Below are 25,635 nucleotides of genomic sequence, written 5' to 3' on the forward strand. Positions count from 1 at the left end.
TGCTATCAATAAACCAGGTACATTATTACCTGTCATAGATATGTCACTGTCTTTGGCACAATGCCAGCACTGGACTGCAATGAATTAATTGAAGGGACAGTTATGAAGTGAATACAAGGCTTGATGCTAAAATCTGAAACTAAGATAAATAACATCAAATAATTGTGCTCAAGGAGTTTCCAATCTAATAAACACAAAAGCCAGAAAAGTAAGACATTGCCACTAAACTTTAGGAAGAAAAGATTTCAATTTAGAAATGAGGATGATAGATAGGGTATGAGTCTAGGGCAGTAGCAGGAAATAGGTTGTGATAGAATTTACACTTTTTACTCACGTTGGTTATATGCTGTTTGATGAGTGAGGAAGAGAAAGAGTTATTATTCAGCTTGTTTCAGTTTGGGTGATAAATGGAAGGCTTCAGACTCTGAACCCTTCCGCTCCCCACCGCTGTAAGCCTATAATGAAATCTCTCAGGGAAACTCAATCCAGGTTCAGGACAAGGAATTCCATACTAAATATTCAAATGGTTTCAAATGTCAGTGATCTGGGGTGGGGAGAGCAAAGGTCATTCAGCAAAGAGTAGCTGCCACAATAAATAAGGGAGATCAAATCAGAAAGATCTGGAAGAACGAGGCATTAGAAGTCTCATAATTCTTGCCTTTTAAGAAACAAATAAGAAATATCAGAAAGGACTGCTATCACCACTAGGCTAGGCTTCCTGTAAGTGGGAAGGAATCAGGTTCCCATCACTCCTTTTAATTATTTTAGATCTTTATTTTTCCTAAATCCATGAAATAAATGCCCACAATCTGAAACTAAAGGTATATACCCTTCTTGGAGGATTCGGTAAAGAGATATGAGAACAAGTCTTAAGATTAAGGGAAGCAAAAAGTGAAATAAAAATTAGCAACATTCTGAGCATACAAATATTATTTCAGAATTATACTATACTTTTTAAAGTATACTAGATTGTTTATCTCTCCCAACAGCCCTAAAAGGGAGTTCTTATTTTTGTTGAAATACAGTTGATTTATAGTATTGTGTTAGTTTCTGGTATACAGCATAGTGATTCAGTTATACATGTATTTTTTTTCATTATAGGTTATTATATGATTGAATATAGTTATCTGTGTTATACAGTAGGACCTTGTTGTCCATATAATATATAGTTGTTTGTGTCTGCTAATCCCAGACTCCTAATTTATCCCTCCCCCCTTTCTCCTTTGGTAACTGTAAGTTTGTTTTGTATGTCTGTGAATCTGTTTCCATTTTGTAAATAAGCCCATTTGTATTATTTTTCTTAGATTTCACATGTAAGTGATGTTGTATGATATTTGTCTTTCTCTGTCTGATAATCTCTAGGTCCATCCATGTTGCTGCGAATGGCATTATTATTTTTTATGGCTGAGTAGTATTCCAGTGTGTGTGTGTGTGTGTGTGTGTGTGTGTGTGTGTGTGTGTGTGTGTGTGTGTGTAACAACTTCTTTATTCAATCTTCTGTCAGTAGACATTTAGGTTGCTTCCATGTCTTAACTATTGTAAATAGTGCTGCTTTAAACATTGGAGTACACATATTTTTTCAAAATAGAGTTTCCTCTAGATATATGCCTGGGAGTGGGATTGCTGGATCATATAATAACTCTATTTTTAGTTTTCTAAAGAAATTTCCATACTATTGTCCATAGTGGCTGCACCAAATTACATTCCCATCAACAGTGTAGGAGGGCACCCTTTTCTCCACACCCTCTTCAGCATTCATCATTTGTGGACTTTTTAATGATGGCCATTCTGACTGGTGTGAGGTGATATCTCACTCTAGTTTTGAATAAAAGGGAGTTCTTATTTTTCCTGTTTTATAGACACTCTGAGATCCAGATGAATTCAGAAGTTGTACTAACTTCTGAAATAAATTGTGAACCTAATACTTCCTGGAGTTAAAAGTAGCCACAATGAGAGGGACAGGAGCAAATAATGAGAAAACTCAGGAAGCTAGTGAAGAGAATATGGTAAAGGGTTAGGCTAAACAAGCAGGTCAAGAGAACAGAATAGAATCCAGAAATAGAATCACACTCAACTGGCCAACTGATTTTCAACAAAGATTCTGAAGCAATTCAATAGAGAAAGGCAAGTTTTGAATGAATGGAGCTGGAACAATTGGTTAGCCGTAAGACTGAAGCATCGTGCTGCACACCAGAAATTGACACAATGTTGTAAACTGAGTGTACTTTAATAATATATATATATATATATATATATATATATATATATACACATACATACACAAAAAAGAAAAGAAAAAAATCATCTTCAAACTCCAGCTCATAGCATACACAAGAAAATAATTCATGATTAGACCTAGAAACTAATACTGTAAAACTTCTAGAATAAAACATAGGGGAATATCTTCATGACCTTGTAATAGGCAAAGATTTCTTCGATCAGACACAAAAAGCATTCTCTATAAGAGAAAAAAATTAATAAATTGGACTTCATCAAAGTTAAGATCTTCTACCCATCAAAAGACATCTATAAGAAAATAAACAGGCAAGCCACAGTTTGGGAGAAAATATTCTCAATACATTTATCTAATAAAGAACTTGTGTTCAAAATATAAAGAATACCTATAGTGATAATTAAGACAATGAACAATAGAAAAATATGCAAAAGATTTGAACAGACACTTCACAAAATAAGATATATGAATGGCTGAGCAGTATAGAGAAAGGTACCCACTGGGACTAGTCTTCAGAGATACGCAGTCAGATCACAATGAGCTATTTCTTCCCAAACATCAGAATGGCAAGAATTGAAAAGACAGACAAAATCAAATACTGACGAGGGTGTGAAGCAAACGGGATTCTCAGATGTTGCCTGTGAGAGCAAAATACGGAATATTCACACTAGGAAAACTGTCTTGTAGTTTCTTATAAAGATTAACATACACCTACGCTGTAAATCAACATTTCCACTCTGAAGTATCACCTATGAGAAATGAGGAGAGACAGACACAAAAAGGACTGTTTGAGAATCTCTTCACTGAGTTATTCATAATTGCCAAAAACTGGGAAAATCTAAATGTCCATCAACAGAAGAATAGAAATACAAACTAGCATATTCATATAAAGATACTTCATGCATCACAACACAAAACAGTAATAAACTATGGATACACATAGCACTGTGAGTGAATCTCAGTACCATGTTAAAAGAAACTATGAGACGAATACTATGTCTTGTTAAAAAAAAAAAAACAAGACACAAAAGACTACATACTATATGATGTCATTTATGTGAAGTTCAAAAACAAGCAAAACTCATCTGTGATAATAGAAATAAGAAACGTGGTTGTTTCCGGTGGAATGAAGGTGCTGATTAGCTGAAAAGGAGCATACGAAAACTTTCTGGAGTGATGAAAATGTTCAAGATATTAGTTACATGAGCGTATACATTTGTCAAAACTCATTGAACTATATACTTAAAATCTGTGCACTTTACTGTATACAAATTAAACCTCAATAACAAGTTATTTTTTTTTAAACTCATGAAGTCTATGAGAGGTGGCAATGAGCTAAACCTAAAATAATTATACACACTCCTTTATCAGTTTGAGCTCAATGTGGGATTGAAAGTGTTGAAGGAGCGTGTAGGTAAATATATTACAGAGGAGTCTGTGAAATCCTAGTTTGTTTCTGTGTTTCTCCTTCTTCCAAGGAAACAATAGATATTGCTATTTGTTATTCCCAGAAAAGGAATATTCTTAAGTGCAATTGTCCACCAAGGTTAAGAGGGACATCATCCCTTTCAGTCAAGCAGTCAGGAAGCAACACCTAATCTTGCCAAGAATCTCTGGCAACGTGGAGAGAGAGTTCTTCAGTTGTGGGATTAATGTTGACTTTTCCCGTGTGCACGACTACACTGATGCATGGATGCTACTCTAGGTCCGGGGAGACCTCCCAACACTCCAGGCACAAAAACTTAGTTATATACACACTGAGATTAATTTAATCAATCCCTTTAATGTCAGTGATATGTTGGATATATATTAAAACACTGAAATCCACAGAAGCAAACCTAAAAATAGCATTTCTGTTGCAGAAAAACGTGTTACAGCTCAGTTGTGACAGCAACCTGGATCCTGGCAAGAAACCAAGCAGCACTTGGATGGTTGGAGAACTCAGGTTTATTACACCAGTGGGCCCAGAGAAGATAACACTTCAAACTCTGGACTCCACCTGTAGGTTTACACAGGCTTTTATAGGCTGCCAGTTTACACTTTGCAACATCATATGCAAATGAGGTATAACAAAAGTTGACTAATTAGGAACAGGCTTTGGAGAAATGGCCCAATCAGGAGGGAGAGAAATAACCAATCAGGAGTGAGAGAAATGGACCAATCAGGAGTGAGCTCCATGCAAATGAAGTACTATAAATGTACCAATCAGGAGTTAGCTCAGGGAACCAATAGAATTTTAGGGGTAAGTCCCACTTTCCTAGAAGTAAGCTGTTTCAGAGGCAAAGAGTGAGATAAAGCCCCTGGGCCAGGGAACCGGATGGTGCTCGCAGAAGAATAGTGACCCACCCTGGGGGTCCTGCGGGTCTTTTTTATGGGGCTTCCCATCTCATTTCAAGTTTAGAAAACAGGCAGTAGATGCAATTTGCTGGCTCTGTAATTGCTTCTGTCTCTTTGACATCATACAAGCTTACTGACAACAATTAGCAGGATATACTAATAAAAGTTATCATTGTTTCCATCACAGAGGCTCTTTCAGAAACATTAGCGCCTTCCATGTGCTGAGAGGAGTCACTTAGCAAGTCTTGTAGAACCTCCTTTTTTTTCCCTGTCAACCCTGTGTAAAAGTCTTCTTTTTCTCTGTTTTTGACTTAGTAACTTTAGATCTCTGCATTATGTTGTGTTTTGCAAGGAGCTATTGATTTCGGCTAAGGAACCGTGAACAATAATTATTTTGCATGACTAAGCGCTGGTACACCATTGTCAGACGGGGACTTTACCACTAGTTTCAAAATTTAGAACAGAACTGTCAAACAAGCAAATGCCTACACCAAAGACTTCTATTTTCAAGCTACAGGCATGAGTTCTATGATGTGCAGTAATAGACTAAATCTCTGTGTTGCTGTGAAGGCTCCTGATTTGACAGTCCTGGAAACGAAAGCCTGTTTCTTTCAAGAACAGATATATCAGTGGTAGCAACAGTACAAATTTTCAAGCAAGGCTGAAGTAAGGCATCAGTGCTAGGAAAGAGAGACCCAGGCACTGAGATTATTAAATGTTATTAAGAAGGACTGTTTTCATGGTGAGCAGAGGACAACTTACCCCAGCCTGAGAACATTTGATTTGGTTTATCTCAGGTGGCCATCTTCCCAATTATTCAAGAACACTTTCATGAAGTTACCAATCTACACCAACGAAAATTTTTATCCTAGAAATAGTATAAATCGAACACAAATGTTTCTCAACATTTAAAAAAAAACCCAAGAATGGAGCACATTGCAGTAAACACTGATGGGCAGGGGCATACATTTTATATAAATTAAATGTCTTTTACCCTTTCAGGACAGTGAGGTACAGTCCATCAGGAACATAAGGCTGAGTAATTTGTGTTTATAAAGTTGACCTTTAATCCCTTTAAATTTTTATAACACTTCATTTTTTTCCCTAGTGTCTTTTCTTCAACTGATAATTTGATTCTTAAAACAACACTTGAAGACAAGTACTATCTCCTATATAGATTAGGAGACTGAAGAACAGAGATGAAATGACCTTGAAATGGCATATGGCAATTAAAAACCAAAGCGGAGCGGCAGGGAGGGGGCCAGGACATGGCTGACTAAGACGCCACACAGATGCCTCGGTCTTAAATATTTTACATTTAAGTATTTAATTTAATGTTAAAATATTTTAAATATTTCTTTTTTATTGGCCCAGGCGAGTGTTCAGTCTCTCCAAAATGAATTCATACTAGTAGATGTATTATTTATGGTCTATAAATTAGAATTCCAATTTTTAAGTTAAAAAAGAGAGTTGTGCCTTTCTATTGATCAGATTATTCATATCTTCTTTACAAAGTGCTCCCTTCCTAGGTGGAAAACCACATGAGAAATAACAAACTGTCCAGAACAAAGGAAATTCTTCACCCAGGCTATAGGATAACTTAGAGAATTATTTCAGGTTCCCTTCAGAGGATACCTTTCTAGCGACTATAGAAATACCGCCACAAGTTTTTAACTGGATTCTCCAATTTGGGCCTCTTTCCCCACCAGTAGAGCCTACCCAGCACTGCCTGTTGAAGTACAGCCCTGATCAAGCCACTTTTCTGCTAGAAACTGAGGGGGTGTAGAGAAAAGGAAACCCTCCTTCACTGTTGGTGGGAATGCAATTTAGTGCAGCCATTATGGAAAACAGTATGGAGATTCCTCAAAAAACTAAAAACAGACTTAGCATATCATCCAGCGGTCCCACTCCTAGTCATATACTTGGAGGGAACTCTAATCCAAAAAGATACACGCACCCCAATGTTCATAGCAGCACTATATACAATAGCCAAGACATGGAAGCAAGATAAACATCAATCAACAGATGACTGGATAAAGAAGTTGTGTGGCATTTTTGTACAATGAACTACTACTCAGCAATAAAAAAGAATAAAATAATGCCATTCACAGCAACGTGGATGGACCTGGAGATCGTCATTCTAAGTGAAGTAAGCCAAGAAATACCATATGTTATCACTCACATGTGGGATCTACAAAAAAGGAAAAGAAAAGAAAAAAGAGCACACTAATGAACTCATCTACGAAACAGAAACAGACTCACAGACATAGTAAACAATCTTATGGTTACTGGGGTAAGGGGGTGAGAAGGGATAAATTTGGGAGTTTGAGATTTGCAAATGATAACCACTATATGTAAAAACAGATAAAACCAAATTTCTTCTGTATAGCACAAGAAAGTATATTCAATATCTTGTAATAACCTTTAATGAAAAACAGTATGAAAATGAATGTATGTGTGTGTATATATATATACACACACATGCACATATATGTATACATATATATATGTGTATATATATATATGGCTGGGACATTGTGCTGTGCATGAGAAATTGACCAGTTGCAATGGACTATAGTTTAATAAGAAATAAAAATTTAAAAATTTAGAAAAAATTATGTTTATACTATACTGTAGTCTTTTAAGTGTGCAATAGCATTATGTCTAAAATAAAAATGTACAAACCGAAAGTGAAAAATACTTGATTGCTAAAAAGTGCTAAGCATCCTATGAGCCTTCAGCTGGTTGTAACCTTTTTGCTAGTGGAGACTTTAAAATATTGTGAGAAGTATTCAAATGTGACACAGAGACATGAAGCGAGCAAATGCTGATGGAAAAATGGTGCTGATAGACTTGCTTAATACCAGGTTGCCACAAACCTTCATAGATTTGTAAAAAGTGTAGTATTTGCAAAGCGCACTAAAACGAGATATGCCAGGATAGGAAATTCCAAGCCAGGCAGAGAAAGCAGAGCCCGGGGGAGGGGTCTGGGTGGGATGCTAACTCTGGGATTGGCCATCAACACACGTTCCACCTGTTCCGTTGCTACACTCTCTCCCCTGGTGTCTTATTTGAGAATATCTTCCCTCACAACAGTCTCTAAAATCCGGAGAGCCTCTTTTTTCTTAATTCTGAAGCTTTTACCCAGTGAAAACTGATTTCATTCTCTGCTGACATTTTGTAGCAAATGATATTTACCTTCTTTATGGCATGTTTACATTACCTTGTTTTTTTAATTTTTTAATTGAAGTAGAGTCAATTTACAATGTTGTGTTAGTTTCTGGTAAACAGTATAGTGATTCTGTTATATATATATATATATTCCCTTTCCTATTCTTTTTCATTAAAGGCTGTTATAAGATATTGAATAGAATTCCCTGTGCTGTATAGCAGGACATTGTTGTTTTATCTATTTTATATATAGTAGTTAGTATATATAAATCCTGAACTCCTATTTTATCCCTCCCCACACCTTCCCCTACCCAGCCTGGTAACCATAAGTTTATTATCTATGTCTGTGAATCTGTTTCTGTTTTGTAAATAAGTTCATTTTTAGGTCCATCCATGCTGCTACAAATAGCATTATTTCATTCTTTTTTATGGCTGAGTAGTATTCCACTGTATAAATACACCACAACTTCTTTATCCAGTCATCTGTCGATGGACATTTAGATTACTTCCATGTTGTCTTGCCTATTGTAAATAAGGCTGCTATGAACATTGGGGTGCATAAATCTTTTCAAAATAGAGTCTTCTCTGAATATAGTCCCAGGAGTGAGATTGCTGGATCACACGGTAATTCTATGTTTAGTGTTTTGAGAAATTTCCAATGTTTTCCATAGTGGTACCAAATTACATTCCCACCAACAGTGTAGGAGGATTTCCTTTTCTCCACACCCTCTCCAGCATTTATCAGTTGTGGACTTTTTAATGATGGCCATTCTGACTGGTATGAGGTGATACTGTGCCGTAGTTTTGATTTGCAAGCATTATCCCGTAATTTGATTACTTTTGTAATATTTTAACACTCCCACTGGACTATTCTTACTCACCTTTAAATATACAGTATATAAATATAGGACCTTACATTTGTTGAAAAACAATGTTCATGTGCGCATGCACGCACAAACACCAAAAGACTAGAAGGAAATAAACAAAACGGTGAAAATTGTTTTCTTTGGCTTAAAGGCATTCATATGATTTCCGTTTTCTTCCTTATACTTCTCTTTACTTTTGAAAGTGTCCATCAGAACATGTATTACCTTTTAATAAAAAATACAATAATATATTTATTTGATCAGAAATCCAAATAGTTGATCACATCCTTCGCCAAAGGGACTTTAGGCCCTTTTTTTCACAAGATACACTCGAATGAGATCAATGAAACATAAATCACTTACCATCCAGAGTTATTTTCTGGAAGGATAAATAATCTTAGTATATAATGAAAACAGACTCTAGTAACATCTTTCAAGTTGTTTGCAAACTAATTTTTTCAGTAGAATTCTGTTTTCAGACGAAATCTTACATGGAATCTTCATATTTAAAATCATTTTACAGCAAGGTGCAGGTTTCTCAGGTGGTTTAAGATCTTCAGTAAGCGAAGCAGGCAGTCTAAAATCTTTAGTGTTTGGAGCAAATAGACACTTCCTTGGTTAGAAAAATCCCTGAATCACCCCCTTTGAACCTCAGGATTCATCGAGTCCAACCCTCTCATTTTATCAGAGAGGAAACTGAGGCACAGAGAAGTTATAAATGCCTGTCCAAGATCACTCAGCTAGTAACTAGAACCTACATCTCCTAAGTCTAAGGTTCTGGCAGTTACTCTTATTTGGGATTATTTCAGAGTGTTTCTCTTCTCTGACCTAACTCCAGATTGTGACATACATCCAGTTGGAATTGGAGAGTCTCTACCCTCTGCTTCCACCTTAGCCTTCAGTGTCTAAAGTCTTGTTTTCATTTCAGACCCCAGAGAAGGCTTCCCTGCCATGAACATCTATCACCCAATGGCTGTTTCCTGACTTCCCCGGGCTTGTTCTCACTGCCTGGCGTGTTATCACACCATGTGCTCGTTACAACGTTGCTCTTCTTTTCACAGACAGTGAAGATGTGTTTGAACCTGAAAGTACTGACGTCTCCTCTGTCTGTTTCACCTTTGGCCTGATTTTGCAGCTGAAAGCACCTCAGCCTCCACGTGCCTGTCTCTAAATTTACCGCCCCAGGTTGAGCAGCACATCTGGATCTTCCCCTATTCTGTTTTCTCTTTCTTGCCCAACCCAGAGGGAAAATCCTTGAGTACGTTCTATCTCAGTCTTCTAAGAATAATAAATTGGAGTGGTACATCGCTCTCTTTTTCTTTCCCGGACAAGAGCCTACAAGGTAATGATGTAAGACAACAAATGACTAACTGCTGAAATGAGCAGAACAGGCCATACCAGCTTGGGTGGTTTAGAAAAAGAAAGATCAATGAAGGTGAGAATAAACAGGGAAATGCTTCTGAGGAAGGCAGCCCTTCTTGGTACCCTCAGATAGGCAGTTAGGAGGGGGACCATGTAGCAAAAGCATAGTCTGAAAAACAGCAAGATTGACCAGGATTGAGAAAAAAGTAAAATGTTTGTACAGAGGACTCATGAAAGTCCTTTTGGCTGGAGCTTAAGGTGCATTATTTTATAGAGTATACTAAAATAATTAGAGTCACAAATCCTTCAAAATTTCTAGTTTTGATCTAATGGATGGGTGGCGACATCCTTCTCCTTATTTGTTGGTGATTAAGTGAGCCTTAGGTAAAACCAAGAGGTAGGCAATAATTTATGCAGCAGAAGAGATCAGCCAAGCTTTTCTTTGAACCTAAAAATACATGACAATGTCTACAACAATTTCTCTGATCTAGTAGTCAGTGGCCACCGTCTCTTTGTGAAAAATCATGGTAGCTGCCTACGACCTGAGGTTAATCTCAAAAAGTTTGGGCTCCTTTCCTGCCTCACTTCTCTCTATATATGTGTTAGAACTTTTTATTTGCAAGTATCAGAATGCCCAACTCAAATGCAACTAAAAGATCACTTAGTCCCATAATTTACAAAGTAGAGTGCACGGGAATCTTGACACCTTGATTCATTCTTGAGAGAAAATATTAGGATATATATTTTTTCTTTTTACTTAAATTTTTTTAAGGATTTATATGTTTACTGTAAACTTTAAGAAAGAAATAAGCTCATTATTTAGCGAATGGCTTCACAATAGCATCTATATGACTTACAATAAACATGTATTAGAGGGTAAATGCTGAAAGATTTTTTTTAACTAATAGGACAGTAACATAAAAAAATTTAAAAAGTTGAGAGACCAGTGACCTCACCCATTCCTCTTACTTCACAAGTGACCCCAGAGAAGAGAACAACTTACCCGAGATCCAACTATGAGCAGAACAACCTGGTTGCCGATGGGAGACAGGGTGAGATGCCCGGAGCTAAGTCATTTAACCCCGCAGGGTCTCAGTTTCCTCATCTTCGAAGAGAAAATTATGAGATCTCCCAAGTAAACTTGGTGTGAGCGTTAAATTAAATAAGAGCATATTAAAGAAGGGAGCACAGTGCGTGGTCCAATTTAAGGGCTCAATCAATGCTAGCTCTCTTCTTCAGTGTCTCAGTAGAGGTCTTTCTGTTGAACAATAGTGACTTTCAAAACCTGGAATGAATAGCACTGCATTATTTGGTGCTAATAAAGATCTATGTTTTTTTTTTTTCCAATTCAAAACATTTGATAAAGGATGCAGAGACCATACACTTTTAATCCTAAAACCCTCAAGAACAATAGACTGGTAGCTCACAGATGTAAGGGTAAGGGGTTCATTTGTGCCCCTTCGTTCAAATCAAACCATACGGGTCAACCCTGTTGTTGGGAATTCTCTGTGGAGGAGTTTAGGAGCAGTAATCTGTCTGGAGGTAGAAACCAGTGACTTATCCGAAAGCTGGTTGTATAGAAAGCACACGGCTACTTAATGCAAAATGATAGTATTTTCAGGGGGTTGTTCTAGTGCCCCCCAGCCCCAGCCGTCCCCGGTTGTTGCTGCTCACTGTCGCACACGCCTGTGTTCTTAGCCTCGCAGTCCTTCTCTTCCTTCTCAAAATCCTGTGCAAACAGTAGTGAATCTCCTTCACATTCCTGTGTGCTCTAAATAGCCGCTGTACTACGCGAACACTCCACTTTCAACTTAATAAGTCTTCCCACCCCTAAATCAAAACTAATTAGCTTTGTTTTTCAAATTGCTGACACCGGGGGTCTTCGCTATAACAAACCTGTGTGTGATTAGTGACATAACGGCTGGTGCTGAGCTTGGGCAAATATTTATAGAGTAATCATATTGGATAGGGTTGAATAACCTCTTGGATGAAGTGTGAGCTTCTGCCAGGCGGTGCTGCAAAATTGTGCTAATTTGATGGTACAGTCCATTGTTCCGTCTGCTGATACGACCTCAACGACACTGACACAGATCTAATCAGGGATATCAGGGCGCCGTATGATTCCCTTATTGGCACTCCTGGCCAGAATGTGCCGGAAGAATCCAAACACCGCGATGCAAATATAAATTAGGTGGTAGGTAAATGGAAACTCGTATAGGGAGAAGCCTGAGTGCCTGCACACCCAGCGCAGCGATGAACCTAAGGTAAACAGTCAAGGGATAAATAGCTGTTACGTTATTAGTATATTAGATACCAGAGGAATGGTTTTGCTTTTATTTACTTTCAGGAATAGTCAACAGATCTTAATGAGGCAACCCAGTCTGAGTGCTAAAGGAGGATTTCTTCTACATCAAGCTGTATGGATATGCACTCCAACTTCTCACAGAGGCACACCAAGTAAGTCTTAAAATGCACAGTTAATTCTTAATATGTAGTCCTCAACCTGCAGTCTGAAAGGAGATTCAGACCTTGGGAAGGAAGAGATGAAAGCAGTAGTTTTTAAAGGTCACGCAGTTAAGCGGTGGCCACACAGAGGCTAGAAATCCCATCGTCACACGCCCTGCCCAGTGTGCTTTCCCAACCTGGGCATAGGGGCCCAGTAAAACAAAATAATACGGTAATATTGGCATACAAATGACTTTAGGAAATTGGATCGTTTTCTTGCACCTATTCCTTATTCATATCATTACATACATTTTTAGTTTAATAAAGACTATACATTTGCTATGTGCAGGTAATAAGACATTGAGCTTTTTATTTGCAGAGATTCTCTGCAAGTGTACCGTTTTTAAAGCACAGCTTAGCTATCTGCCCTAGACATTCCAACCAGCTGGCTATATTTAGATGTGAGGAGGAGGCAGAGTAATTCTTAAAGAGTTCCATGTTTCTTACAACCGCCTTGACTGACAGTCCTTAAGTGCTATTTCTTTCAAAGCAAATGTGTGTGAGCACAGGCTAGAAATATTGATCTGTCCACATCCCAGAAACATTAAGACACAATAAAAAAGAATTTTTAACTTAATTCTGAATAATGCAATAGGAAAAACATATGAACAGGACACAGTCGACCATGGTAATGGATCTGTACTGTTTCACCATGTCAAGGATTTCATTTAAGCACGAGAAACAGAAACTGTCTTTCCAGCCCGAACTCACCCCCTTCAGCTTACCTGTGACAGTTCTTAGAACAATAGGTGCCTAAAGAAACTTACTTAAAGATATAAATAAATAGGCATTTTTTAAGTCACGGAGTACAAGGCACCCACCTTGTAAGTCAGTCTAGTCACCAACTCAAAATTTAGAAACGAGAGCAACCAAGAGGCAGCTGGATAAGACTTCCCTTTGGAGTTTGCTAATAAGGGAATGAAAAATGTTTCTCATTGCCCCACATCAACCCTGGCCAGAGGTTAACGGAGGAAGAGGCGGCTGCAAAAGGCTGTCAGGGACCCAGAGGCCCCCTCCCTGGCGCTTCCTGAACAACTTGGTAACCCCCTTTCTATTTGCCCCCGGCCAGCCTTCTTGCTACAATCATTCTGTTCCCACAGAAGCCTGCAGAGAATAATCAATATTGCTGTGAGTTACAAAACATGAGGTTTTCTCAGTTTCAGCTCCGATGTCCTTCCCAGCCCCACGGAAGTGCCAAAAGCTGGAATCTTCCTTCCGGCAGTAGCTCAATGACAGGGTTGCAGGCCACACTGCTGTCACTACCTTAAGAGTAGTATTTTCCTTTTTTTTAAAAAAAGTTAAGCTTTCTACAAATAGCTCTGTTTCCCTTTAATACATGTATATGACACTTTCCTAGGGCAATGGAGAGATGCTTCCACAATTGCATTATTTGGGGAGCAAATGTCAATGGATGAGAGAAAAATGGGCTAAAGGCAGGGAGAGGTGGTGAGTGTGGGAGGAAAGAGACTGGCAGGTCTCCAAAGGACATTTTTCTTGCCTGCTGAGCTCTCTTTTTCCCAGCCCGCCCCTCTGCAAATCATCGCCATAGTCTCTCACCCACATCTTTCTCAGTATTTCTCTGGAGTTTGCAGTAATGCACTTATCTCTTATCATGCGGTTCAGAGTATTGCTTGGGAAATTGTCCACTTGGCCTTCATCTGGAGGCTAAGACTTGCCCAATACAGTGAAACCAGCCAAGTCCTTACGCAGAGGGAATTTAAGGGCTCGTCTTAAAGTTTTAACTCTATGTTAAATCAGTTTGTTTGCTATCATGACCCTGTGACTCGTGCAAACAAGTTTCTCCGGAGCTGGATTCTGGTCCCTGAGCCGTCTTCATCAGCTAGTCCTTCAGCTAATTCACGCCCCATCCCTGCAGCTAGGTTCTTGACATCTTCTACTGAATATCTGAATACCATCTCTTTGGATTTTTGCAGTTCTCTCTCTAGGGATGCGGTTTCTGTACACCCCGTAACTACTTGCTGTCTCTGCTTAAGATGACACTTGAGATTTCCTCTAATGTCGGTTCTTCATATCCAAGCTGTTTTTTCCCCCAATTTCAGATTCCTTTTCTATATTCACATCCTTGCCTTCTCACGGCTAGATCAATAATGTGGTTACAATCCTATTCTAAAAGCTCTGGGAGTGGCTATGGACCCTTGGCCCTGACCTTGTCTGCTCTGGTTCGGTTCCACAAGTATGCTGTGTGCAATAAGTAATAAAAAGCATGAATGATAATAGTAACTTCTATTTGTTGAATACTTCCATGGAATGAGGCACTGTGATGTTAAGCATTATTTTAATATTCACAACCATCTTTTAATTTATACAGAGCTGCCAGCCTTTTGACAGGCACACAAACATCATCTTCCTGATTATGGAAATATTGTAGTCCTTTCTCATGGGTTAGTATGTCTTCCACGTGCCTCCCGCCTGACTCCCCCGCTCCCCAGGCTCTCTTGCCACCACCTGCCCGCCCCATGATCCAGGAATTAAAGAGTTGATGCCTGGCACAGTTCTCTGGCCAGTGTTGATTCTGATCGGTGGCTACCATGCCATTCTGGCTGTTGAATATTTTTAATATCAGGCCCTAATAGTATTATCCTTAATCTACAGATTAGAAAAATGAGGCTCCAAGGAGTTTACTGGCCGAGGCCACATAATCAGGACCTGATAAAGCAGAGACTTAAGCCCGTAATCACCTGTCTTCATGGACCATTTTCTTCCCCTTGGTTCTTAGACCCAGGAAAGGTGCTTCCCAAACCTGTCTGATAGTAAGAGTCAGCTTTTGTCAAAATTCCAGATTCCTGGGCTTCTCTCCCTGGAGATTATGATCCACATTCATCTAGTTTCAAGCTAGAATCTACATTTTTAAGGTGATTCTTATGGTTATTCAGGCTTAGGTAACACGGCACTAGGGCGTTTTTTCCAGAACACAATTTGAGACTGACTAGGATTATTGTGCTATCCGCATGTCTTCAGTGAGCAAACAAAGACTTGAACACAATTCCTGAATCATAGAAAATGTTTTTGAATAGAACAGGGTATGTGTTTCAGACAGTGGGCTGGCTGCTGCTTGTTTTAGAGGAGGTGGTGCAAACAAAAGCAGAGTCATCTCTGGAAACACCATCAGAGACAGTCAGTGATTGGAATGAAGCAAGATTACAGTTCACAAATAGGTCAAGTGAAAAGGACACAGAAGAAGAGCTAAAAGAAAAACAATTCCATGATATCAGACACTGAGTTTACTAAGAAAAACTCCCTGGCTCTAAAAACTATCAATTTACCCAAATAGCATTGGGACTGTGCTTTGCAGAACCATCACCTGTGAATAAAGAATTAAGGAAACTGAAATGTATGCCGTTATGTGTGGTGGCCATTGGTGCTTCTCCTGTCCTTGTGCCTTGTCACCATTCTGCAGCCGTGTTTTTTTCTGGTGATGTTTGACAGTATCGTTTGTCACATAAAAGCCTCTTCAGTACCTGTTCCCTCCTAACATCCTATCTCCCATTTCTGCTCTTAGCAAAAGCTAATCATGAAACATAGAAAGATATCCAGAAAAAAAGAGCAAGTGTCCCATGTTAATTGCCCACAGCAGGCTTATGATGTGATTCTGATTCTCAATCTCAGGAAGAGGCTTAGAAAGAAGCAGGAAGAGAAAGAGCAAAAGTAGACGAGCAATTGTCTCCAGCCTACTCTTACAGTGGGAACTGATTCATTAAATATTTCTGAGGATGGCAGAGTCATCTAACTCAACAGAACCTCCTAGATGCGCTTCCTAACGTGTAAATCATGGGCGAACGGTAGAAACCGCCAGTGGAGCTGAAATTTACTACCACAGGACGTGGCCCAAGCTGGGTTGGTTCCCTTCCAAGTGACAAACTCTGCCAAACGCTTAAACACCTGCCACAGTTAACAGTCCACATACTCCCTCAGACAACCGAGAAACAGCTCGTCGGATAAACCAATAAGTAAAATAAAGTGCCAAATATACCCTCAGCAGAGGCTGATAAAAATAAAACATTTAAATAAATTTAACGGAATTCTTCCAAATGGCACACCTGACAATGAAAAGAACTCACAGTGGTGGAAACCATGGAGAGAAAAAACGATATTGAGCAATTTTTCTCTAATGCTAGAGAGCCAAGCCCTTCTCATCTACAAAGAATGCAACTTTCTACCCTAGAGGGAGGAAAAACGAAATCAAATAAAACAATAGGAGCAGCGACAATAATAACTCTTAGAATTACATGGTACAAGGGACTTGGCGGAAGGAAAGCTGTCTTTCCTTACTTATTTGGGTGAAGAATAAAGCTTTTCTTCGTTTACTTGTTAGGTTTTTTTCCCCCTCTCGTATTTAACACCTGTGTGAAAGTCCCTGACTTAAGAGGTAGGGCTTAGTTAATGAGGTGTGTCAACACGATTGGAAGCCCATTTCTAAATGAAAATTGCACTGTGCTGTGAGCACAACCCCTTCAGGTTGAAGAGAGCATTTACAGAGCAGCGGGGGTGGCAGCCTGTGCTTTCTCTGTAAGAAGGGGCCTGGAGGGTTACCGCAGCTGGAGGAGAGAGAGGCTGAACTCGAGCTAGGGGCTAACGTGATAATTCTCCTCCAAATTAGTCATATTTCTCCAGGTTACCTTGGTAGATAGTGAGCAAAGGCAGATACAATCCCTCTTCTAATTGTAAACCAGCGCCAGCCTAATTATATCCCCATTTACCCCAGATACTCTAAAATCATAGGTTTTCTGTTTGCTAATTCCTCTTATTCATGGTTTTATGGCTCCGGAGGAGGCTTTGGGGAGTACGAATTGAAAAACAGTGCAGCAAGTTAGTTCCACACAGACATTAACTATGAAAAAGTAATGGAATGAAGGAGAAAAGGGGGAGGGAAGCACAAAGCCTCCTATTTAGTTTAGAGTGATTTCAATCAAGACTGGAGAAGAATTTGGGGCCTTGCCACATACGTATGGGGGTCAAGGTCATAGCTGTAAGAGTACAAAGTATTTCTTATCCACTAAACAGAGCTGTTCTGTGATAAGCTCCACTCCCTTCGCTTTAGCGTGTGTTTTATCTGTGGCCTAGTTTATATTTAAGAGCTACGTAATTAGGAGTATTTTTATGTCAACTTATTAACATTAGCCTTGGGAGAGACCCATGCACCAGAGCTCTGGGGATACGGCTGAACCTCATACGATGTTAGAAGCTGACAAGTAGGACAAAGGGTGAAGGTCACAGTGGTAAACAAATTCATTCAAGTCTTTCAATAACGTTACCTCCATGCTCCTCTCCCCAGCCCTCACCTCACAGGACGCACGTGGTTCTAGCCTGTATCGGGGGACTGATACAATTGGACGATTATATAATTGTGTGCTGGGAGAAGGCAGTGTGAGTATTTGTACATGCACGCTTGTGTGTGTGTGTACAAAAGAGAGAAAGAGATCAGGCTACTTAATTCTTGATTGAAAATGAACACTCTTTCGAGATTTGCAGGTACTAACTACCATATACGAAATAGATATACAACACGTTTCTTCTGCATAGCACAGGGAACTATATTCAATATCTTACAGTAACCTATAAGGAAAAAGAATATGAAAACGAATATATGTATATGTATGTATGATTGAAACATTATGCTGTACACCAAACTGACACAACACTGTAAACTGACTATACATCAATAAATTTTTTTTAAAAAGAAAACGGACAGTATCAAAACAAGCTTAAATGCTTTATTCATCTATAGCATTCTGAGGCAAGTAAATAATAAAAATCTTTCTAAGCTATCGCCAAGACCACACAACCTTTGTCCCTCAAGTTTTCCCCAGGCCACAACTACAACGGGGAACATGGTACCAGTACTGTGGTGTCAAGATCTTGGAAGGCTGGGCATTATCTTGGTCACTTTTTGGTGAAATGTTCATTGCAGGTTTACCAGGTCAGTATCAGTTCCCAGGGTAGAGGAGGAGGAGGAAGAATTAAGGTTGAACAGGGCCAAGTGAGCAGACTCTCTGACAGGGAAGGTTTATGCCCTCCCTTGAAATAGGGGCGTTTCAGATGGAGACATATTCTGAGCAGCGTGAAGCCAGGATCTGACCCTCCATTTCTACAGGACAAGGAATTTAAGGGCCAGCTTCTCTACTCGGTAAGACCCACATCTGTACCAAAAACAAACACCCTCACAAGTTGGTAAGTTAGCTGAGAACAAGGGGGGTGTGCTTGTTATCTGCACACCACACCCACGTCCCGGAAGAGCTCCTTGCACAGATGAAGTGCTCAAGTAGCATTGCTTGAATTGATAATCAAGAGAAAATTTAACTTCAGGATGACACCTGTACCCCAATGTTCACAGCATCACTATTTACAATAGCCAAGACATGGAGACAGCTTAAATGTCCATCAACGGATAATTGGATAAAGAAGATGTGGTATATTTATACAATGGAATACTACTCAGCCATAAAAACCGACAACATAACGCCATTTGCAGCAACATGGATGCTCCTGGAGAATGTCATTCTAAGTGAAGTAAGCCAGAAAGAGAAAGAAAAATACCATATGAGATCGCTCATATGTGGAATCTAAAAAAAAAAACAACCCAAAACCAAAACAAACAAAGCATAAATACAAAACAGAAACAGACTCATAGACATAGAATACAAACTTGTGGCTGCCAAGGGGGCAGAGGGTGGGAAGGGATAGACTGGATTTCAAAGTTGTAGAATAGATAAACAAGATTATACTGTATAGCACAGGGAAATATATATAAGATCTTATTGTAGCTCACAGAGAAAAAAATGTGACAATGAATATATATATGTTCATGTATAACTGAAAAATTGTGCTCTACACTGGCATTTGACACAACATTGTAAAATGATTATAAATCAATAAAAAAATGTTTAAAAAAAAAGAGAAAATTTAATAATTTTCCATGAATTTTTTTGCTTTGAAGCAGACAGCTTGTTTGTGTTTTTGGTTTCTTAGAACTTTCTTATCCAGATCAGGAAACAATGAGAAATTGAATTTAAATGTGAAGGTCGCTTGTGAATACAGTTGTCCCTCTGTAACCACAGGTTCCACAAACATAGATTCAACCAATTGTGGATTGAAAATATTCAGGGGGAAAAAAAAATCCAGAACGTTGCAAAAAGCAAAACTTGAATTTGCCGCACACTGGCAACTATTCATCAGGCATTTATATTGTATTTACTACTATTTACATAGCATTTACATTGTATTAGGTTTTATAAGTATTCTGGAGATGGTTTAAAGCACACAGGAGGATGTGAGTAGGTTATGTGCTAATATTATGCCATTTTATATAGGGGACTTGAGCATCTAGGAAGTTTTGGTATTTGGTAGGGGGGAGGGGTGGTCCTGGAACCAGTCTCTGGTGGGTACCAAAGAATGACTGTGTGGAATCAGAGAAAGGGACATTGCGTAGCCTCAAGAGATGATATTTTCATCAAGCTGTGAAGACTTGCGAGTCACTGCTCTCCACGGAAGGGCTGTGTTTGCTAATTACATCATACATTTGTGTTCCCTACTCAAGTTACCTTCTTCTTTTTGAATGCTGTTCTTTCCCTGGAAACACATTCTTATCCTCCTTTGCTTTTTTCTCCTTTTTATTCTATAAAAATCTTATTGTTTGTATTTATTTTCACCATGTTCCCCATTTTTTGTGTTGTTTTTTGGGGGGTTGGGGGACAGGTAATTAGGTTTGTTTGTTTGGTTGGTTATAAATGAAGGTACTGGGGATTGAACCCAGGACTTCTTGCATGCTAAACATGCGCCCTACCACTGAGCGATACACTCCTCCCCCATTTTTATTTAATCACCACTTTTCCTGCCCATCTCTAGAATATTCTCCCAATGAACCTGATGATTTTTTTAAGGTCTAGCTTAAGACTTTTCTTTCCTTACCTACCCTGCTGACATTTTGATTCAATTTGATACATGGCCATCACAGGTAAAGCAACGGATTAACTGCCGAGTGGATGTGAACGTTTATGAGATCCGGTTCCTGCTTTCATTGTACAGTATCCGTGTCACATCGATGAGCCTGTGGGACTACTTTAGAGAGCCGCAGAGTGGGCTGGCCATGTGCACTAGGTTGCCGGGATTCACATCCCGCCCTCACATTTGCTAACTGTGTGGTCTTGAGCATCAGTTTCCCAAACTCCTTTTTGACTGTTTCCTCATCTATACAATACGAATGTTAATAACAGCTTCTGGGGGTTATAGTGAGCGCTGAATGAGTGAATATGGTTAAATTTCTTGGCACGATTCCCAGCAAACAAACATATAACAAAAACAATGTGTTTGCAATTATTATGCACTATTTTCTCAACTGTTCAAACCTGCATATTTACTTCTTTTTGACACAGGGGCATCTTGTGTATTATCCTCATGTGGGTGGTCTCTGTTGTTACCTCATTTTATGACTCTGTTAGTCATGGAAACGTGGATGGTCAATAACACTTCCTTGTGTTCATTCGCTCATTCATTCACTCACTAAACAAATATTTTTTGAGTCCTTGCTCTACGGCAGACTCGTTTATCATTGGAGGTACAAAAATAGACAGGACAGGAATAAGGCATCTGACCTCATGAAGCTCTCATAGAAAAGAGAGGCTTATACAAATGAGATAATAAAGAAACAAGATACTTACAAGGAAACTGTGACAGAGGGCTACAAAGAAAATGAAAGGGGCGATCATTTGTGACCACAAATGTGTGACTCAGCATGAGTGGAGAGAGAGCATTTCAGGCTGATGAGACAAAAGAAAAACCCCAAGAAATAAAGCAACCAAGAAAGAAGCAATCAGGGCTTGATATTTTGAGAAATAGAACACAATCTTGTGGCTGCTGTTAATGAGATGGGAGATGTGGCAGAAATGGGAGAAACTGGAAGCCATGGTTAGGAGTTTGGATTTTACTCCAATCAGAATAGGAATCCACTGAACAGTCCTTGGTATGATCCCTGTGTCGAGGGGAGAAAGATTGCAGGGGGAAAAGATGAAAATTGGAGTCCCACCAGGAAGTCACTGCCATTGTCAAGGTTGTGTAGATGGCCAGAAATGGACAATTTAAGGCATATTTTGGAGGTAAAGCAGACCATCCACCTTCCAAGTAAATGAGAGAGCACCTTAACACTGAGAAGCCGCCACAGGGTGGGGGCAGGGGGCACTTGGAATCAGTTTGCTTATTTAAAATATAAAGTGCATGAATTAAAAGAAAAAAATGGATCCCAAATCTACATTTATTAACAAATGATTATACATGATCCAAAAGCCCCTCTCCAGGCAGAATTATAAAGTAGGTAAAGTTTGTCTTTGGCTTCACAATTCATATTTTTAAAAATATTATTCATAACATTTGGGAGCTTACTATAAACGATGTAGCCATTTTCTATTTAATTCATGTAACAGTTTTTTAGGCATTTACTATGGCTATGCCCAATTTTATAGATGTGGTAAAAGTGAATCTTGGTGAAGTAACTTTTCCAAGATGACGGAGCTAGAGATAATACAGCTAGGACTGAACCCAGGAGATTGACACAAGAGTCTTAATAGAACCACTATTTTACACCATTGATGGTACCACCTAACTCTCTGCCTCTCTGTCTCTCTCTTGCTCTCTCTCCCTCTCTATCTCTCTTACACACACACACACACACACACACAGTCTTCCCTCAGGAAGAATCTATTACAGAGTCTTTCCAAATCCACTAATGACCTACCAAGTTTTGATGAATTACATCTTTCATTTCAATAGTAGAAGTGCTAACTGTGAAAATCAAGTCTGAGCAAGGCAGTGGAGGAGATACTTCCTGAAACAGAGCAGCCTTCCTGGTGCCTCTGATAGCACATCACAGCCAGCCCTGTGGATAAATGTGGCCTTAGCCAGGAAAGGATAAATGATAGATGATTTGGAAGAAATAAATGACAGGAGTGTTAAAATGTTTTAGGGCAGGGGACATTCAAATAAATGCTATTGGATGATTTATTTTCCAAAAGGTGTTATAGTCACTGCTGAAACACACCTACATGTCTGCCCAGAAATGTGGCCATAAAAAACCTATGTGTATAAAAAATTTACACTGCAGAGAGCTGACCTCAACCTTCCATTTACTAAAGCCACCACCTTAGCTCCAGGAACACAGTTCCAACTTTCTCCGAGACTTCAGCACCTGGACGTCCCACAGCTACCTCAAGCAGGATTAATTCAAAATTCAGCTCATTACCTTCTCTCCAAACCTTTACTGTTTGGAATCGTAGTTAATGCATCATTTCAGCAGTTGCCAATGCTATAAACTTCAAAGGTTTTGTACTTGCCTCTCTTCCCCGCACTCAGCTCTCCAATTCCAGTCCAATGCAACAGCAAATGCAGACAACTCTTCTCTCTAAGTATCTCACACATCGACCCCTCTTTACCATCTGCACTGTGACCCAGGTAGTTCAAGTCTTCAACAAGCTTCAGGTGCAATATCTCAGCCCAGGTTTTCTAAAAATCAGTCTAAGGCCAAGCTCAAGTGCTTTACTGAGGGGAAGAGTGGGGGGGAAAGGAAAAGTGAGGCAGGAAGAAGGAAGAGGAAACACAAGATGATCCGTTTCTGAACTGGCACAGCTTTTCAAAGAAATCCAGGCACTTCCTCAGTTCCAAAAGGCAGAAGGAAAGCATGGCTAGGAAGAGCAGGTGGGAGAGGAAGGGGAAGCAGGTTATCTGCTGACTCAGTCTTCTGTCTCTTGTTGGTCAAAGTCCACCCCTTTGGGCTTTAACTTTCTCATAAACAGAAACATCTTGGTTTCTGGGTCCCTCTGGGCAGCCATTGAAGAAGTTGGAGCCTCTAGGTCTCTATTTAAATAGGACATAAGCACTAGAGCTACCATGGCTCCCGGATTATAGTGGGTTGCGTGGAGGTGGTGCCAAAGCCCAGCCCTCCCCTCATGTGGAAGGTGTAAGCAACTGGAGGTTTAAGGAGATGAGGTCACCCAGACTGCAGCACGAAATGGTGTGAGCAGTTGCTGGGACAATCTGGACAGAAAATAAGGCAAATCCCTGAGACTGGGGTGGGGAGGCCAGCTGATTTGGGATGACACAAATTGAATCTGATCGTTTACTCAGTGACACTCAATTCTGCTCACTGATCTTACACATAGAGAAGATGTCCTCACTTCTTCCCCTGAGGGGAGGAACAAATTCAGTCACCCAAGATTGTGACAGTTGTCATCTCCTAAAACAGCTTAAAGAGGGTTAGCAGCCAAGCTCCATCCTCAGCTGCCATATTGACACATCATCTCTCTCTTCTGCCCATTTTAGATGTTCCTCACCCTTGGCCAGAACTCCAGCTAGTCTGTATCTCTTACCTAGTGAGTGATCTAGACCTCCATTCTGGAAGGGACTGAGCTATACTTTCCTTGTCCTTAACAGGTTGTGATTGCTACAATAGCCTTTTCAAAATTATCAGAGGGCACAGAAGCACCAAGGCAAGACCCAATGAATATCCTCCCTCTGGACATATTCCTTCCCACCCTACTCTTGCAGTAGAAGTTCTGGCTCTGGAGAACAGTCAGGGTCAGTCACCTTGACATGAGACTAACTCCATTTTGCCAGCTGATCTCCTGGCCCAGACCCTAGTGGGACCAAGCAGTATGTACAGCTTCCAGTTCTAACCTTGCAGAGCCTAAATTTTCTAGGAGATGAGGTAAATGAAAGAAAGAAATGTAGTGAAAATAGACAAATCCTAATTCTATCCTTTCATTCTTCATCCTAAATATTCTTGTTATAAGGGACATGGCTCCACAGACTGGTTGTCAGTGCAACAAATATACTGTCCTCACCCTTCAAAGTTTCCTCAAGTCGATGCCTTAAAGGAGCCTTCAGCTGGCTAGTCCACATTTTATCAAGCTGCTTACTTATGAATTATGAGGAACACACATGAATTTCATAGGAACGAGCCCAATGTTTTCCTTCCTTTGCCAAAGAATGGTGCTCTTAGCCCAAGGCAACAGTGGGATACCACGTCAATGGATAAGTCTTTCTACAATGGCTGGAAACGTACGCTGGCATGGGAACCGCAGGCAGGAAAAACAAAACTACTATACAGTTGAACCTTGAAAAACACAGGTTCGAACTGCACAGGGCCACCTACATGTGGATTTTTTCCAGTTGATTCGTACTACAGTACTACATGGTCTGAGGTTGGTTATAATCCTTGGATATGGAACTGCAGATATGGAGGGGTTACTGTAAAGTTTATACGTGGATTTTCGACTGGGTGCCGGTCAGCACCCTTAACCACCATGTTGTTCAAGGGTCAAGTGTATTAGCTTTCTATTGCAGCTATAACAAATCATCACAATTAGTGGTTTAAAACAACACAAATTAACTATCTTACAGGTTCTGTAGATCATAAGTCTGCCAGGGATCTCACTGGGTGAAGATCAAGGTGATGGCAGGGTGCCTTCCTTTCTGGAGAGTCTAGAAGAGAACATGTTTCCTTGCCTTTTCCAGTTTCTGGAGGCCGCCCACACCCTTTGGTTCATGTCTGTCTTCCTCTATTTTCCAAGCCATCAGTGTTGAGCCAAGTCTAACACTGCCATCTCTCTTCTTCTCTGTTCCAATTTTCACTTCTACCTCTAAGGACCCTTATAATCAACATTGATAATCCAGGAAAATATGTCTTAAGATCAGCTGATTAGCATCTTTAATTCCATCAGCATCTTTCATTCCCATTTGCTTTGTCACCTAATATATTCCCAGTTTTCAGAGACTCAGATGTAGACATGTTTAGGGGAAGGGGCAGCATTGTTCTGCGTGCCATATCCACATCCAGAATCATGAACTTGGTTGAACCATATAAAATTGTCATTTATGCAGGACAAAAATGGTCATGTATTGACAAATTCACAAGATTCAGTGTATTATGAGTTCTCATAAGGGTGAATTACTGACTCCTCCAAGATGGGAGAGGTTCAAAGAGCCACGTGGCTGGCTCTTCTCTCCAAAAAAAAAAAAAGTGGCGTCCAAGAACTGTCAGTCATCGCTGCTGGTGAACTGTGCACGCAGCAGCGCCGCTGCTCAGGTCTGGTCCTGAACGCGCCGCTTCCATCCTGCAGTGATGTGCTGCTGTGCCCATTTAACATTATGATGCAT

The 25,635-nt window shown here is 39.8% G+C and overlaps 1 long non-coding RNA gene across 1 annotated transcript in view; it reads right to left on the bottom strand.

The window, feature by feature from the left end:
* Nucleotides 1-10,978: 10,978 nt before the first annotated feature.
* Nucleotides 10,979-25,635, bottom strand: part of LOC140691319 (uncharacterized) — a 30,623-nt gene continuing 15,966 nt past the window's right edge. The window contains exon 4 of the long non-coding RNA XR_012066931.1: nucleotides 10,979-11,254. This is a non-coding gene — a long non-coding RNA (uncharacterized lncRNA). The remainder of the gene's footprint in view (nucleotides 11,255-25,635) is intronic.

This window comes from Vicugna pacos, chromosome 34 (genome assembly GCF_048564905.1).
Source record: "Vicugna pacos chromosome 34, VicPac4, whole genome shotgun sequence".
NCBI classification, from domain to species: domain Eukaryota; kingdom Metazoa; phylum Chordata; class Mammalia; order Artiodactyla; family Camelidae; genus Vicugna; species Vicugna pacos.